At 39.8% G+C, this 18,338-nt stretch overlaps 1 protein-coding gene across 1 annotated transcript in view; it reads left to right on the top strand.

Annotated features, from left to right (window-relative positions):
- The window catches only part of chrm3a (cholinergic receptor, muscarinic 3a), a 178,867-nt gene that overhangs the window by 36,183 nt on the left and 124,346 nt on the right, over window positions 1-18,338 (top strand). Inside the window, exon 2 of the mRNA XM_053510583.1 lies at window positions 12,504-12,614. The gene's annotated coding sequence lies outside the window, so the exon portion shown is untranslated. The remainder of the gene's footprint in view (window positions 1-12,503; window positions 12,615-18,338) is intronic.

The following is an 18,338-nucleotide window of genomic DNA, read 5'->3' as shown; positions in this document are numbered from 1 at the left end:
TGTTGTTTTATTTTTGGTTGATATTGCCTTTGTTTTCTAAAAACAAGCTTAAAAAAGGTTATTTTTGTTCGGTTTGTGTAATAAATACAGCGTAATGAATATAATAAAGCTTTAAAAATGTATATAGTAAATAAATCTTACATTTTAATATTTTATACATATGTATAAAGTATTAAAATGAAAGATTTAATTAGAATAATTTATCATTATAAATCATTTTTTACATTTTTCATTTTTTTACTTATTTATTTTGGTCATTTGCTGTAACTGAATATGACAAACTGTTTGGAAACACACACCAAAAAGGTAAAATGAGAAACTCCACACAGACAGGAAACCAAGTTCAGGATCGAAACCAGGACCTTTAAGGAGACACTGCTACTCGCTGTACCCCTTGTGCCACCGAAAGATTTACACACGACGCTGGTCAGCGTTTCCACTTAACCTGCGTGGCCCTGATTCCCATTTCATTTTGTTTTCGTTTGTTTTTTTTCCCCTGTCTGCTTGTTAAAATCAGTTTTCCTTCAGGCGAATCTTGGACATCTTTGACATCCAGTCTCAATGTTATGCTCTTCCTTATTCATATTGCATGTTCAATTTTCTGCTGTGTCGTCTTAAGTACCGAATTTACATTTCCCACGTTGAAACCAATAAATCTGTATAGAATAAGAAGCAACGTCAAGGCTCTGCAGGTATTCAAGCTTCAGATCTTCCCTTATAAGCATCCAAACTGATCATATCATTTTGTCTTGTACCGGCTGCTCCATCTGACTAGCACCATATATGTTCATATCCATGTCGGTTCTTCACAGATACGAAACTGCTATGTTATTAAAGTGCATAGCTTGTCTATGTAAAGCTCAGCAAAGCCTTTGTAATATGCTCATGATCCGCCTCGAATAACTTTCATACCCGGTGGGAAATGCCGAGGCATATCCCATCATACTTTTATGGAGAATCTAAGGGATCCGGTAAAGCGCTGCAAATGTGTTTTGATAACCATGACTGTTTCTTTCTCAGGTCTAAAAGTATGTGTGGGAGAGTGTGTGATGTGTGTCATTAGAAGTAAATCACAGCAGACGCATTCTGCCTTTTAAAAATGTCAGTTTACTGTTGTATATGTTTTTATTTTGTCTTAACTGTATACATACACAGGATGGACAATAAAACTAAAACGTCTGGTTTTAGACCACAATAATTCATTAGTATGGTGTAGGGCCTCCTTTTGCAGCCAATACAGCATCAATTTGTTTTGGGAATGACAGATACAAGTCCTGTACAGTGGCCAGAGAAATTTTAAGCCATTCTTCTCGCAAAATTGTGGCCAGGTCACTACGTGATGCTGGTGGAGGAAATCGTTTCTTGACTCGCTCCTCCAAAACACCCCAAAGTGGCTCAATAATATTTAGATCTGGTGACTGTGCAGGCCATGGGAGATGTTTAACTTCACTTTCATGTTCATCAAACCACTCTGGCACCAGTCTTGCTGTGTGTGTCGCTGCATTTTCATCCTGATACACGGCACCGCCTTCAGTATACAATGTTTGGAACATTGGTTGCACATGGTCCTCCAGAATAGTTCGGTAGTCCTTGGCAGTGATGCGCCCATCTAGCACAAGTAGTGGGCCTAGGGAATACCAAGATATTGCAGCCCAAACCATCACTGATCCCCCCCAATGCTTTACTCTAGGCATGCAAAAGTCTGGGTGGTATGCTTCTTTGGGACTTCTCCACACCATAACTCTCCTGTATGTGGAAAAGACAGTAAAGGTGGACTCATCAGAGAATTTTCGCTGCTGGCACCATTAAAACCGACGTTTCGTATTGGCATAAGTGAGCAAATGTTTGGCTATAGCAGCCTGGCCATGTACATTGACCCTGTGTAGCTCCCGACGAACAGTTTTGGTGGAAACAGGAGTGTTGAGGTGCACGTTTAATTCTGCAGTGAGTTTGGCAGCTGTGGTTAGCCACCGGGCATCCCTTTCAGACAGCTTCCTCTTGCTTCCACAGTTACTCATGTTGAATGTGGTTCGTCCTTCTGGGTGGTATGCTGGCATTATCATGGATACTGTGGCTCTTGATACACCACAAAGACTTGCTGTCTTGATCACAGATGCACCAGCGAGGCGTGCACCAGAAATTTGTCCTCTTTTGAACTCTGATATGACACCCATGTTGTGTGCATTGCAATATTTTAAGCAAAACTGTGCTAATACTCTGCTAATTAAACCTTCACACTCTGCACATTCCACCAGTAAGAGCAATCAATGATTACTGACCGGACTGGTCAAATTTAGCCATGAAACCTTAAACACTAAATTGGCTAGTGTTTCAATTTTATTGTCCAATCCCTGTAAATATGTAGTGCAGTTTAAACCTTATATCATCATCATCATCATCATCATCATTCGTAGTAACCTGAAAACAGTCTGGAACTTAATTCGTAAAGCCTGGAAATCTAGCTGACTCTGCTAAAACGTGGTAGGTAGCATACTGTAAAATATAACAGGGTAGTTAGCTAGTCCTACAAATGGTTGTACAAAGGATGGACAGCCATACTCTTTCCTCCTTTATCAATCAGAGCACCAGCCAATCGTAGGAGTCTCCGAGCTCCTGTATGCGGAAGAGGGTAGATGGCACTATCGTCCGAGCGTGTAACATTGGCATGGAAAGCATGTTGGCTTGACATAACTCTGAGGAAGGACGCAGTTGTCCCAGCCGACCCAGGCAGTAGGTGTCATGAATCATGTTCTCTGAGGTATTGATTAGAAAGGAGTTAGTACTATCAGATACAGTAGGTGCACTTTTTGTAAATATAATACACACTACGTCTTCGTAGTAAAAACTGTAGAGTGTGCTAGATTTGTACATTTTCATATTGATATTGGAGTGTTGCAAAAATGGCCGCACAGCTTGAGCTTCATCATCGATAGGTCACATGACCACCATTTACTGTATTTGTAACCTGTGCTTGTGGAAGCATACGTTCTGCGATCAATCATTCTGTGTTTTCTAAAAATCAGCTAGTTCCTGGTTTCTCTCATTTACTCACTTATCATTTATCCCGCTTTATCCTGTATTTAGGGTCGCAGGGGACCTAGAGTCTATCCCAGGAGACTTAGGGGACGAGGCGGGGTATACCCTAGACAGGGTGCCAATCCATCGCATAAGGGATGCATACACAAACTCACACTCGCAATTTGCTAATGCCAATTAGCCTAATCCGCATGTCTTTGGACTGTGGGAGGAAATCGGAGTACCCGGAGGAAACACACAAGCACGGGGAGAACATGCAAACTCCATGCACACAGAGACGGGAATCGACCCTGGCTCCTGGTTTTGTTTTGGTAAATTTTAAAGAAAAAGTTACAAACCACACATAAGTTCCAAACTTATTCAATCTGAATAAAGTTGAATTAGTTTTTTTTTTTTATTAACCTTTTTCAATAAAACATTGCTTTAAAGTTAATTCAGTAGTCTAATCAGCATGAAGGGAATGTTCAAGTCAAACCAGGACCTGTAATGAATTTTCTTGTGAATGAAGACATAAAACCGTGCTCTGTTATTCTGCACAATAAAAAGTCCCGGTTTGGATTGAACACCCCTTATATAAGAGTTTATTGGTGTGTGTGTGTGTGTGTAATGTTTCTGTCTCGTTTTTACTCGTCTTTCATGATTCTCCACACCTTTCATCAAACCTGCCTCATAACGACACATCCCGATCGATTCATCATACGCACTCGTCATGCTTTAGTGGTATCAATCCCCATGACAGAGCTGCGCGTGCGTGTGCATGTGTGTATGTGTGCGTGAAATGTGATCTAAATCCAATAACAGTGTAAGACTCCTCCTGTGAGAGCAAAGCAGCAGATTTACATTTGGCTCTCTTTTGAAGCACTTGAACCCATCATGTGTGTGTGTGTGTGTGTGTGAGAGAGAGAGGAGAGAAAAAGAAACAGTGCAAGTCTGGACCTCATACTGTGAAACTCCCTGCTGAAAATAGTTTTGTTTATTTTGAAGTTTAATGGTAGTCTAGTTTAAACTAATACTTTAAGGGTTCTTGAGGAACAAAAACAACGAAGGTTTGTGGTTCTCACTTTTGTAAAAAACAAGATGTAAAAATGCAGGAAGAGTATAATAAGAGACAAAGAAAAAATAGTATATATAAATATTTATAAAAGTGTGATTCAGTAACGCAATTTTAAATTTGACCCCTAGGTATCGTGATAGTATTGTATCGAGTGAACCAGGGCAATATGGTGATACATCTAGTAACATAAATGTCTATTGCTGGGTATTTTTCTGCATCATCAATGTAAAAAATACACTTTTTTGGTAACTGAAGGCTGAAATAGGAGCTAACAGTAATAACACTGAAGGAAAAGCATGACGAAGCTCCCAGCGAAAACACTGAACCACACGTGGTTTGGGTGGAAACACTTTGGAAAGCCATAAGTCATGAGTGCATGAGGTTAGTATGTGTAGATCATTTTTAAAGCGAATGGTAGCATTTTAAGATGTACAATTATTCATATCATGATAATATGTATGTATATATAATCCATATTGCCGAGCAATTTGTGTGATGCATTTTTATCCAGGTGGCATTGTGGCTTATTGGTTAGAACTGTCACCTCACACCTCCAGGGATAGGGGTTCAAATCTTGCCTATGTTTGCCTGTGTATAGAGTTTGTGTGTTCTCCCTGTGCTTTGTGAACCCAAAGACATGGTGTAGGGTGATTGGTGTTTCCAGATTGCCCACAGGGTAAAATTGAGTGCTTGTACTCTGCAATGTAATGCCATACCATTCAGGTTGCACCCGGCCTTGTACCCAAAGTTCCCTGGTACAGGCTCCATATGTCCAGTGAACATAACACGAGATGGGTGTATTTTCATTAAGCTTTTGCACACTTATTTTGCATTCCTATTCCTCTAACTTGAATTTTAATTGGAGGGGCTGTGGTTACCACAGAAGGGGCGGAGGTGGCTCAGAGGGGGAGTCACTGACTTACTGATCGGAAGGTCAGCGGTTCGAGCCCCAGTTTCAGCAGGTTGCCATTGTAGGTCCCTTGAGCAAGGCCCTCAACCCTATCTGCTTCAGGGACGCTGTATCCTGGCTGACCATGCACTTTGACCCCAGCTATGCTAGGATATACAAAGAAAGAATTTCACTCTGCAGTAATGTACATGTGCCACATAAAAGCTTAACTTAATCAGTGTGCAAACATGGCTTCAGCCTGCTCCATCAAATTATCCAGGTCATCTTCCTCACAGCACACATGTTTCTCATCAAATTCCTTGAATTCCACAGGGATTCTCAGGAGCCAGCTTCGTTAATGTCTACTCTGATCGAAAGAGCATGGCTTCTTCCTAAACCATCAGCTCATCCAGGTCATCGTTCTCAGTTTTAAACACAGTGTGTGAGAGAACAAAAGATGGAGAAATGGAAAAGGCATGGCAGTAGGTACCTTATTTCAGGGCTTCTCAAAGTTTGGACATAGACTGGACAGCAAGTCAATCCAGACAAGGAATAAAACGCATGTTTCTACTTTGAAATAGAAAAAATATATATATCCTTACCAATAAATTATTACTTTTGTAGTCTATTTAAAGATCTTTACAGCTTACGTAGCCTGAGATTAAGGCTAAACGTGACCGTTTTCATTTTTGACATGAAGTCGTTGTCATGACCTATGTATATGGGGTTTAAAAGTCACAGGTGCCCGTTTAAAATTAGCGAGTTAGCTAACAGCTGGCAGGCGTTCATGTTCTGTCCTCCAGGCACAAAAAAGCAAGACTTTCCTGTGTGGTGAAGATGTCACGCTCCAAATATGCAAAAATATCAGTGTCTCCATCTAGAAACCACATGGTTTTTGTGCCGAGGTTTATGCCGCTAATTGAAGTCAGACCGTGCCATTTCTCAAACCAGGCTGCTGTGTATTTTGCCTGTCGTATCGCCCGTTCATATCGCATCGCATCTTTTGCATGCTCAATTTTTGCTGCTTTAAATGGAGATGTGCCTTGTCGTGAGATAAAGAATCCCACTTTTTCATAATGCTGCTACTGTAGTGCACTGTAGATCATGGGATCAACCCAAAATCAACCCAAAAACAGCATTTTTTTGGGTATTGAAACTATTAAAAGGTATTTTTTGATGCTGGAAATCCACATATATTCTGCAACTTTTCTCGTCATCATGCAGCGCTCGCTCATGGTTGCTCAAAAAAGGCAGACGCCACGGGAGCTCGAGCATCCTACTGATTTGGAAAGAAGGAGAAAACGGCTGGTCCCTTTGGGCATCATTTAACTTTTACTTCAGATCATTTTGATATTACAGTCTCGTGTTGTCTTGTCCTTTTAAGGTCACATTGTTCAATTGGTTTATTCAGGCACGAAAACAAATACACTTTGTTAATTTAGTTTTTGACAAGCTTGTTTAGGCATGAAAATCAGTCAGTGAAGATTTTTCTCTTGTAGTTAAAATTTCCTCTAAACACCTTAATAGCAACAATTTGCAGGCAAACAGTGCCATTTCTTTTGCACTAACGTGAAACATATTTTAAATCTTTTTGATGAAAGTTGCTGTAAAGCAGAAATCAGAATCAGAAATTCTTTCATCACTTAAGCAGAAATCAGACCTTTTGAATAAATAAAGTGGCAAAAAAAGTATAAAAACTAAAGAAAAACAATGACAGTCTGTGAATGTATTGGTCATTTTTGACATAAGAAACATTAAAACCCTCACTGACACTTTTTGTTTGTTCAACCGCTAGTTAACACAAATATCTAATCAGTCAATCACATGGCAGCGACTAGTAGACTAGCGACGTGTAGAATTTTGGAAGAAATGATGATTTAAGTGACTTTGAACATGGCATGGTTGTCTGTGCCAACCGGGACGGCCTGAGTATTTTTGAAACCGCTGATCTGCCGGGATTTTTACACTCTAGGGTTCATTACGGTTAAACTTTACCGAGCAAAAGGTCTCAGGTTTAAACCCTAGCACCAGCAAGTTTTCACTGTTGGGCCCTTGGACAAGGCCCTTAACCATCAAGTCCTCAGATATATATAAAAAAAAGATAAAATGTTAATAATAAAATGCTTTGATTTAAAAACATTTTTATATCCTAAAACCCTTAACTGACAGTTTTATAATATACTGGGCATTGGGAAATCTGAAACTTTTAAAAATGGCAAGTTTATTTCCGGCTGCAAGGCATCCTTTCCGTGTTATTCAGTTTGTGTAAGCTAATTAATATAACACGAGCGCTAAAATCGCAAAGCGAGATCCCATAAAGTAGTCAGAATTGCCGTGCATATTAGATTATATGAGAATAACAATAATTGGTTTAATTAGACGTTATCACATTATCTAGCAAGTCATTTGTTTCGCTTTGTTTTATAATTCATACAAACGATGATTACTTTCTGGCTGATAGCAGAGAGACCTTTGTTGTAATCTGACGTCTGACATTCAGGCTTGCAAAAATGTCACATTTTAATTTCCCCCGTCTCATGTTTTTTTTTTTTTTCGCCATGCCTGAAATCAGAACATCACTGTGCTTTGAGTGTGCTGAAGCTGCTCAATCTCAGCATCCTCAGCTACACACTCATTCTCATCCAGCACCATGAAACAGCTTCTCCTGACATTTCCTAAATATCTCTGTCAAGACTTGACAAGCAGCTTTCACCAATCCAAGCATGTTTTTTCCACAATGTTACACGCAGGCAGTTTTTTGCCCCCGATTGGTCAGAAGGTATTATTCTATAGAAACGTTCACACTGACTTCATGCTACAGTATGAAGCCAATAATAAGATGCCCTGGATAGGCTGCTTTCGCTTACATACAGTATGATAATTTACACAGAGCCTCTAAAACCTTTCTGTTGGACCCAGCATTGGTCAATTTGAGTTACACTAGCACTCCTATTGGATAGGACTACACGGTCCAGCCTTCACTCCCCATGTGCATCATTGAGCCTTGACCGCCCATGACCCTGTCGCACCAGTTCACCGGTTTTCCTTCTATGGATCACTTTTGGTATGTCTTGACCACTGCAAACCAGGAACATCCCACAAGAGCTGCAGTTTCGGAGTTGTTCTGACCCAGACGTCTAGACAATCACAATTTGGCCCTTCTCACAGTAGATACAGTTACAATATCTCATTTCAGTGGCACTTGGAAATGTATGGGATATATTAAGCTGCAAGTAACCCTTTTGTCCCTGAAGTTGATGTGTCGAAAGCAAACAAGGACCAAATTGTGATGTCTAGACAAACTGCACAGCAACTCCAAAACTGCAGCTCTTGTCAGATGTTCCCGATCTGCAGTGGTCAGGACTTACCAAAAGTGCTCCATGTGTTTTATTCCTCTTCTGTGACAGCAGTTTGTTAGACATTACAGTATTTTTACTTGTTTCACTTTCATTACCTCACACCTTAATTCTTTATATTCCTTACTAACATCTTATTTTTCTTTTCTATACTTCACCTTTTCTTTATTTGATTGCTTTTATCTCTTTCACTTGCGTACGCTCTCTCACTTGTTTACTCACTTCCTGAACTTAAATCATCTCCTCACTCATTTCTTTCTCTCAATTCTTCCTTTATTCATCTTGTGATTCCTTCATTTCTTTCCATCTTTACTTCATCCATCTTTCTTTTTTCTTTTTTTTACCTATGTGAGTAATTCTATTAACCCTGGTTATTTTACTTTTTCACTTTTTTCTTTTTTTTATTTGGTAATTTATCTGTACAGTTTTGAGAAAATAAAAAGTAAGACAGACTTTGGTTAATGGATTATCGACTGTGGAGACCTGAGGGAAAATTGCTTTCTCTTGAATGTTCTCTCTATCTTAGGAAAAAATGATTTTGTCCCTGAAAAAAAGTCAGAAGAATGCAATGATATGATAACATCAGAGTGGTGAGTAGAAACCACATAAGGACGTTTGATAGTATGTGCGTGAGTGTGCGAGGTATGTGTCCTGATGCCCATCTCAGATAGCTGTTTCCTTTGGTGGATTCCAACCTTAATGAGTTTTCTTAAAAAAACAAAAAAAAACAACAACAACAAAAAGACACCCCGTGCATGGCTTAGCTGTCCCCTCATGCTGGAGAGTAACACTGCACGCACACTATTTATAGGCGATTAAGGAAAGCATCAGAAGGCAGGGGGATTATTTAAGGACATGATGAGGAGGAGGTGTGTTATCTCAGGTCTCCTAAAAACAAAGAGCTTCAGGGAAATCTGTCTCGAGCAGGAATGGAAAGGTGTAAATCTCAGCGCTTCTATATAAGGCCAGATCAGGCTCTTCTAATCCCTGGAGTGACAGCGACTAACATGGGCAAGCACAGGGTGGGTGGGTTGGTTTTTTTTTGTGTGTGTGTGTGATTGCCTAAATCTAATCTCCAGCCTTTATAAGTTTCACTCTGACATCCAGACCCAAAGCTTTTCATTTTGTGCTGGAATCTAGCTGCTCAACCTGTGGGGGTGTAATTTAGATACAGTGTCTATGGTGGACTACAGTAAAATATGATCTACAGTCTGATTTATAGTTTAATTTAAAGTCTGATTTCGCTTCAGTGTCAGTGTTCCCAGGACCAACCAGAGCAACCTGACAACTCGCCATAAAGTGCTCTCTCTCTCTCTCTCTCTCTCTCTCTCTCTCTTTTTCCCCTGATAAACTTTCTTTCTTTTTTTCTTCAATTTATTACCTCTTAACTCCTTCCTTCATTTCCTTAATGTTCTCTTATGATTCCTTCTTTCAACCCTTTCACTCCTTTCCTCTTCCCCACTTCTTTTCATCTTTCAGTTAATTTTCTTTTAAACAAATTTCCTTAAAGGTTTTCTTTTCACTTTCTTTAATTCTTTAAATTCCAAAACTCACTTGATGTCCCTACTTTCTTTTCTTCCTTTTAAAGTTATTTAGGGCATTTTTTACATTAGGTCTCTATTTCTAAGAAAACTTAGAACCCCAAAGTCTGGATTATTTTGATCAGAGAGAACACTGAGATTTTAGAGATCTCACTGATGATGTCGTGTATACTTCCATTCTCAGGTACAATTGGCTTCCATATCTGATTTGATTCGTGTCCGGGCACAGTTTTTCGAGTGCGGGATGATTTTTTTCCCACTGATTAAAATGATTCACAGTCATATGATTCTTGTACACAACCATAGCTGGTGAAGTATCTGCATACTGCCACCTGCTGTATTGAAGGGTGAAAATATGCAAGCGTACCCGAGTATGGAGAAGAAACAAAAAAATGTGAAAGTGGCAAGTCAGGGAGTGGGGAGAGGGAGCAATTGTTTCTGGGCATGGTACAAATTCTGCTTAGTGTCAAGGCACATTTATTTCCTTTCTTTTATATCATTTTATTTTACTTTATATTTCCCTCCCTTTACCTTTTCATCTGATTTAATTCTACAATTTGCTTCCTTTTTTTAACTTTTTAACCTTCACATTCATCCTTCACTTACTTCACTTCCTTCCTTAATACCTTTCTTTTAACTTTCACCTCCTTGCAAACACAGCAGTATTTTCATTAACTTTGATTTTTATACCAGGTTTTTTTCTTCTGATGCACTTAGGCTGTGTTTCTGATTCCCTTTCCTCATCTATGCAGGTATAAATTGGGGAAAAGAGCCTCACATTACACTCTGTTCATTATAATGTTACACTATACATTGTAAACTACACATGGGCATGTCACTAACTTAACCAAAAGTAAAGAGAACTAAAGACGATTCCTGGGGAAATCCTGGGGAAAGTGAAGTAGGAGCCATGTGGATAGATCTGTGTACCCGGCACAATGAAGAAAACGGCTAATTTGTAGGTGCTAGGGTTCCTGAGATAGGGTCATTCACCTGTGCATTTGTACAGTATGTGGTCTGTATGTGTGGCTGACTCCCTTGCTTTAAGTTGAAGTGGAAAGTGGGCTGTACTAACTCTTTGTCGGATATTTCAGGAACCTTCAATGCTAAATGAACCTTTTAATTTAGCAGAATGTCATTTTTGAAGACAATTTTGGCAGGGTTATGTAGTTTTGATTGATGTAATTTTTTATCAATTCTTTTGATTGGTAGCGATTTTTGAGCCATTTATCGCCTCGTCTCATTTTCTGACAAACGGCCAAGCTTGAAATCGTGGGAGCAAAGGGGTTCAGCGTGCTATGATTCTTTAGAAAAAGACGAGCACCTCATTCTAGGAGGTTGAGGAGCAGAAGGATTTATTTTTTATTTTTTCCTGTTCACACTTCGTGCACAAAAATTGGGTGATAAGATCTTGTACAACTTCACAGGAACACAGTAGAAACCGGTAAGAATGTGGCATTGTCTCCTATTGACGCATTTTATTTATTTATTTATTTTTTTGGACATGGTCAAAAAACGCCTGTTGAGGACCTGGTTGAAGAAAAACCCAGGAAGACCTTATTATTGGACATATTATTGGTTATTGACGGTGATGATATATCTAAAACCTCTTAGGGACGTAATTGAGGAACTACAAGCATGACATGTCTTTGGGACGGCACTGCATTGGGTCTCATGGAGTTCTCATAACACCTTTTCTAACATCATAAATGTACTGTGAACGTGGTAGAAAATTGTGTTATGTTCATATCACCGCGCCTTGTTTTTTCCGATAAACAGGCTAACTTGGAATCATGGGAGCAAAGGGGTCAAGCGTGGGACGATTATTTAGAAAAAGACAAGCACCTCATTCCAGGAGGTTGGGGAGCAGGAGGGTTTCTACCAGTACAACACACGTTAATGTCAGAAGTATTTGTGCTGAAAAAAAAAGTAAAGGCTTTATAGTGTATAAACGAGAACACGAGCACGACTTTCCACTTAAGCGCCACCTCCCTCCAGCGCACTCTGTTCTCATGCGGATCTTTTCTCCATTTGTGAAACCCCAATTTTTTCAAAAGCTGCCACGATTGACTTCCCAATGCTAGCACACTCTAATGAAAACTGATGCTTCCTGCTGCTCCATTTTATATTATAAATCACCCCCCCCTTTATTTATTTATTTAATAAATTTTTGGGGGGGGGAGAGAACTCCTAATGCTATTAAAGAAAGAGTGCCTCTTTTGTGCGTATTAGAAACCCTTGGCAGCAGTAAAGCAGATCTGGCACCGGCGGTTGCATTTTCCACTTTTAGGCGATTGCTCTGTCCCTCTAGACAAGCCTCACTAGCCACCGGGGAGCGATTCCCTTCTGAAATCCATACACTAGAGAGATTTGTGTCAGAACCGTAACCGAAAAAGCCCGGCAGCGTAAACGCAAGGAGCTGGCAGCGGTGACAATTCGTTGTTCCGGAAAAGAAAACAATGCGTGAACTATAAACAAGGAGGCTTCAAGTGGAAAGTTTGCTTTTCCAAGCCTTTATTTTCAGTTTCAAAGATTTGTTCTTTCTTTGAAAAATTTTCATGCTCTCAGAAAGAAGAATTGTGTATACATGTACACATCTGTGTGTGTGTGTGTGTGTGTGGTTACAGGCTCCAAGACAGCATGCTCCTGACTTCCTTGCAGCCTCTTTGTTCGAGTTCTTACTTGAAGTCGCCTCCCAGAAGGTGATGACTTCTTAGCCCCAGATACAGCGCTGTATGGTCAGTGATGCATCCTTTCTCCACACACACACACACACACACACACACACACACACACACACACTGCTCCTTTTGAGTACTCTGGTGCTTCATCATTCTCACTATACACTCTCACAGTACTCCAGTCTCCTTTACCACAGTTACTGTCTTGTTTTATGATAAATTGCATCACCGGTGCATAAACTCCTTTAAGTCTCACTGTACATGCTGGGTTTTACCACACTTACTGTTTAACAGCTTTATACCCAGTCCAGTCTTTTGCCACACTCAAGGTTATAACTGTATATTCTGTCTGATTTTAATACAGCATTATATCCAGTCTGATTGTTTTTCTTCGTATTTAGTCAAATTAAATAATTTTTTCACCATACTACCTGTTTAGTGTCTCCTTCTTTGTCTGCTCTTTTACCATGCTCACCTATTACCGGCTCTATACCCAGTCTGACCCATTTATGTGGACAATATTTTTTCAATTCAATTGGAATAAAAGGTTATTTTTACCTGGACGCCGAAATGAACTTTTGTAACTTTTCTTGACGTCCGCAAACCGGTTCTGCTTATTGTGAAGTGTTCAATCTGCCCAAAATATGGGGGAAAAAAAAGAAAAGGAGAAAGTATTTTTTCTTCCTTCTTTGAGGTTAAGTTGGGCTTCCCGCCTTTTTTGTAAATCCCGCCTTCTGGATTACTATTGGTTACCAGAATTCAGCCTCATCTATGATTCATTAGTTTGCTTTACTACGTGTGAATTTGCTGTTCTGTTGTCTAACAATTCTTTCCCCACCAACGCACACACACATACACACACACTGAGCTCTGTTCACACTACAGTATGTGCACAAAAACTGGGTGATGAGACCTTGTACAACTTGACAGGAACACAGTAGAAACCGGTAAGAATGTAGTATTGTCTCTTATTGATGCAGCCCTGCTGGTTTTTTTTTGGGGGGGCAAGGTAAAAAAAAAAAACCTGTTGTGAACGTGGTCGAAGCAAGATCCAGGAAGACCTTATTATTGGACAGATTATTGATTATTGATGGTGAAATTATATCTAACACTTCTTAGGGGCGTAATTGACGTACTACAAGCATGACGCGGCTTGAAAAGACTTTTCTGGATTACGAGTCGTCTTTGGGACGGCACTGCGACACTAATTCTCAAATTATTCTGTGTTTAAAATAAATAAATAAATAAAAAAAGTCCTGCCTGGATGTGATGTTTACACGCTGACATTTCTCAGACGCATCGAGTGAGCTGAGTGGGCTTGACTGGAGTACTTCAGAGATTAAGCTTTTTTTTTTTTCATGTCTTTGAATGCCAGACCTTCTCCGAACGTGAAGTGTCAAATTATCCTTCATGTTAATACCATGACGATGGCTGTCTGATGGGTTTGAAAGGCCTTTCTGTCCGGTACAATGGTGCAATTTTCCCACACAGCGTGAGCGTACTTTAGCAGCTAATTAAAGCACCACCCCAAACAGAGACTGAAATTAACAGCTGCATTCATCAAAGCTGGCTTATCGCTAACAGTAATGTGAGAGCAGAGCTTTACCATATGAGCATCTGTTTGTCTGCTTGTATATATTGTGTGTGTGTGTGTGTGTGTGTGTGTGTGTGTGTATTTGTGTATGTGTGTGCATGTTCTGGAGAAAAGATCTGGATCAAGCATACAGTAACAGAGAGGCTGAAGTGACTTTTGCTTTGAGATTGAGAAACTCATTAGGGACCTTTTAAACATGCTGTGTTTTTGTCAGAGTGTAATCTGAAGTAGATATCAAGTTAGAAATTGAGCGCATTTGTCACGAAAGCCTGCTGCTTCCTGGTTTTCTCCATCCACTACACCCGTTACTCGGTGTTTCCACATTCACCTCATACGGCTGTCGAGTCGATATGTCTTTGTGTAGAACGATATGTTCTGTAGCCTGTTTGTAATAAAACTGCTCTCTGTATTATGTGAGGTTGCATAAATATTTCTGTTGAATAAAAAAAAATCTAACCAGGAAAGCCTACAGTGGTGTCGGTCAAATAAAACATGATGAAGGCTGATTTTAATAAGGTAACATTACAACATTGTAACAGTACAACATGGAGACAACATCAGGACCATGTTTTTTAAAGTTGGAATGACTTTAATATATTTAAAAAAATAACTGATGAATGACCCAAACACAACGATCTCAAATCAACGGAATTCAACCTTTTGTTGCATGTCTGCCTGATGACGTGCGCTCGCACAATGTTCAACCCTTAACGGTTTGAAATTCCAGTCGGAAATTGGGACGGATAATAACATGGTGTTCGCACAATGTCCAAACTGCATCAGTTCCTCACAACAGATCTTGGTTTTCTGATTTTCTGTTTGGTAAATTGCATTTCTCTGGGATTTTTTTGAAAAGAGTTATTTTCTGGTGCGCATTATCAAAGCTGTGTGTGTGTGTGTGTATGTATATATATATATATATATATATATATATACATATAGTGTGCATGCTTTCTAGCCTCAGCACCACGTTCTAGTGATGAGAACACACACAAGGTCAAGCCCCGATCAGGACAACGGCTTTTTTGCCAAAAAAAGAAAAAAAGAAACATGGAAGTTCTACATATTACGTAATCTCTAAAAATATTTGTACTGTACATGTAAAGAATAAATGAAAAAATAAATTATTGGACATTGGTGATGAATAACAGTCGGTTTTCATTCCTAGCTCTGGAAATCCAGAAAGTGAAGACTTTTGTATTCTCAGAATGCAGTGAAGTTATACAGCAACACAGCTGTTCGATAAATCGTTCGATAATTTTTATTCTTTGTCGGAAGAAAACAGAGGTCGCGAAGTTTAGTGTAGTTTGGTTGCTGTCATGCGCACTCAGTCCGCGACCGCCACTATGACCCTAAAGTAGTACGGTCGCGTTTCAAAAAGTATAAAAGGAGACAAGATGGCGCTTCACATCGCTCAGTCATTAAGTCTGCCCATGCCGTTTCCGACGCTTCGCCGGATCTTATGTGATTTTGGGTCCAATTCCTAATTGAGTGTGTGTTGCTAGAACGTGGTGTTAGCTTCTCCGCTTTATTTTGTCTTTTCTCGCGGCAGCGCAACAGCCCGTTAATTCATGCCCATGCAGTGATGAGAAAGACAAACGAGTCGATGCATGTCCATTCTTTTATTTTTTGCGTTGTCAGGCGATATTACAAACTTCCGAGTGGATTCCATACTTAAATCAAACCAAAAACTACTAAAAGAAAACAGGTTCAGGCTCTATATTCCAGCTCATCTCACAATTCCGCGTTCACACACATTAGACTGCATTACCCACAAAGCATTGCCCGCACTGCACAAAGCATTGCCCCGCGTTGCCCGCACCCGGCAGCTGTTTACACTTCCGTAAACAGCTGCCGTAAAATCAACCTCTCTCCCGCAACAGCGGGTATAATTGTGTAAACTCTTGCTCTCGGCGTGAGAGAGTTCTTACAATGACTCGTGTGGTTATTTCCGCGTTTGGATTTACCGTCCACGCTACAAGGTCTAACTGCTAGTCTCCTGGTCCGCTTCCGCTTGCATTAACAAAGGCACTCGCTCCCTGGTAACCTAGCAACGTAGGGAGTGATACACTAACGTCAATCATGTAACAGTATCACGTTGGGTTGCGCCATGTCGTTGTCTCATGCTGGTCTGCTGGATTCCTCTTAAAAAGCAGAAAATGCACTTATTTTATTACACTTTATTAAGCATTTCAGACATTTTCTTTCATTTTGCACCTTTAAATGTTAAGAGATAATTAAGTGTTCATTGTGACTTTAGAATTATGTTTACATTTTAATTATTTGAGTTTTCCATGGTTATTGACATTTCTGTCTTAATAACTAAGGGGACTATGATCAGAGGAAGGTTAAGTTTAAAATAAAAATGTTTAAATGTAATATATTTTTCTCCTGGTCCTTAGTTTAACCGATATGAAACACTGATATCGTGATACAGTTTTCAGCCATATCGCCCAGCCCTACGTTTTAATATTTCACCTAGAGAAAACGTCAACTACTAATTATAAATATTCATATTGACATGCATGTTGATCAGGGTGGAGATTTCCTTTAAGACCAAAGAGGTTATTTTTCAGATTTTCTTCCCCTCCTTCTGCTTTCTGATTATGTAGAACAAACTTGTTTTCCTCCTTTGATTGTCTAAATGCTTTTTTCAGAGATCCGTCATCCTTGTTTACAGCATGTTGATGTCTAGAAATTGAAAATTTTTGATTATAAACGAGCTTCTCAGTCTCAACACGTTCTCCTGGTGTTTATTTATCGACAGATTAAATAGGCTTCTAAAATATGAATACGTTTATGGGAATGTTTTAGCGTTCTCAAGATGTTTTGTCTGTCTCTCGCATTTTTTTTAATGATGATGTCTGTCTCTCAGTCTTTTGCTCTCCTTCTCACCCCCGTCTCACTTTCTTAATATTCCTCCCGTCTTTTTAGCTATTTTGCTTTCAGCCTTTTTTTTCCCTAATTTTTCTCAGACAACCTGACCTGTCTGTCTGTCACTCACAGAGTCAGTTTTTTTCTTTCACTTCTTTAAAGTGTCATTTCTCTTACTTCCTGTTCCTATCTGTGACAGAATGACAGCTATTTATTTTTTCCCTTCCTGTAAGTGTGTGTGTAAACGATTGCAGCCGTATGCTTTCTGAGGCTGTTGTGAAAGCTGGCCATTTTTTTGATTTAACACATTAAAGAAGAACAAGAGATTCGAGAGCAAGGAATAAAGAGCTGTCCATGCTTGACTGAGGGACGAAGGATAAGCATGACAGCGCGCGCGAGAGAGAAAGCGCGAGCGGGGTTTTAATTGGGAACTTGCTCGAGCTTCAGGGAGTTGTACATGTCAATAGAAGTGAAAGACTTCGGTGTAAGAGTGTGCGTACAACTCAATACAACCCGGCACATTCTGTACACGTTGTGACTTATTTACATGTCCCTCATCTTGCGTTTGCTTGTGTCCTCCAGCGCGTCGTGACTGACGGAGCGAATCGTCTCTGAATATTCTAATCTGATATTGATGTTACAGGACAGGCCCTCACTGCTGGACTCCATCTTGTAATGCAGATGATCCTCCTGTAGAATGGAAAAGGTTTTTCATGCCCGGAGGCGGTGCGTTGCTTCGCAGACAAGCCTGTAATTATCCAAAAATAAACCCAAGCAGAAATTATGGAGAATCAGGAATAAATTCCATCAGCGTCTGGGATCGTGCTCGCGGTTCTCTGTCTTGTAGCGCTCAGGCCAAAACGAGAAAAATGTCTTCCTAATGATGGAATTAAATTCTAGTTAGTGTTCTTTTTGGAATATCTGCTGTTATTTTTTCACCCTGCAATGAACATATACTGGTGTTTAAATACGATCATTGATAAAGAGGCGTGACACACACGCACACACACGCGCACACACACACGCACACACACGCGCACACACACACACACAAACACAGATTGATGATATAAGTTGATTCCTGAGACTTTGCAGTTGGAAACAAGACCTTATTCAAGGAAGAAATTCAAAATCTGATTGCAGTAAAGTTTATTTTAAAGTTCGTTACGTCTACAGCTAAACTTAGCATGTTGTTATGGTAACATGTATGTAAAAAAAGCATTGCATGTTTTATGAATGCAACCGTCAGTGGGAGACGGCCTCTTTTTTCCAGTTTACGGTGTGCTGAGAGCTCCTCGGAACGATCCGACACT

The sequence above is a fragment of the Clarias gariepinus genome, chromosome 13, assembly GCF_024256425.1.
Source record: "Clarias gariepinus isolate MV-2021 ecotype Netherlands chromosome 13, CGAR_prim_01v2, whole genome shotgun sequence".
NCBI classification, from domain to species: Eukaryota; Metazoa; Chordata; class Actinopteri; order Siluriformes; family Clariidae; genus Clarias; species Clarias gariepinus.
This window is presented reverse-complemented; position numbering and strand designations above follow the sequence as displayed.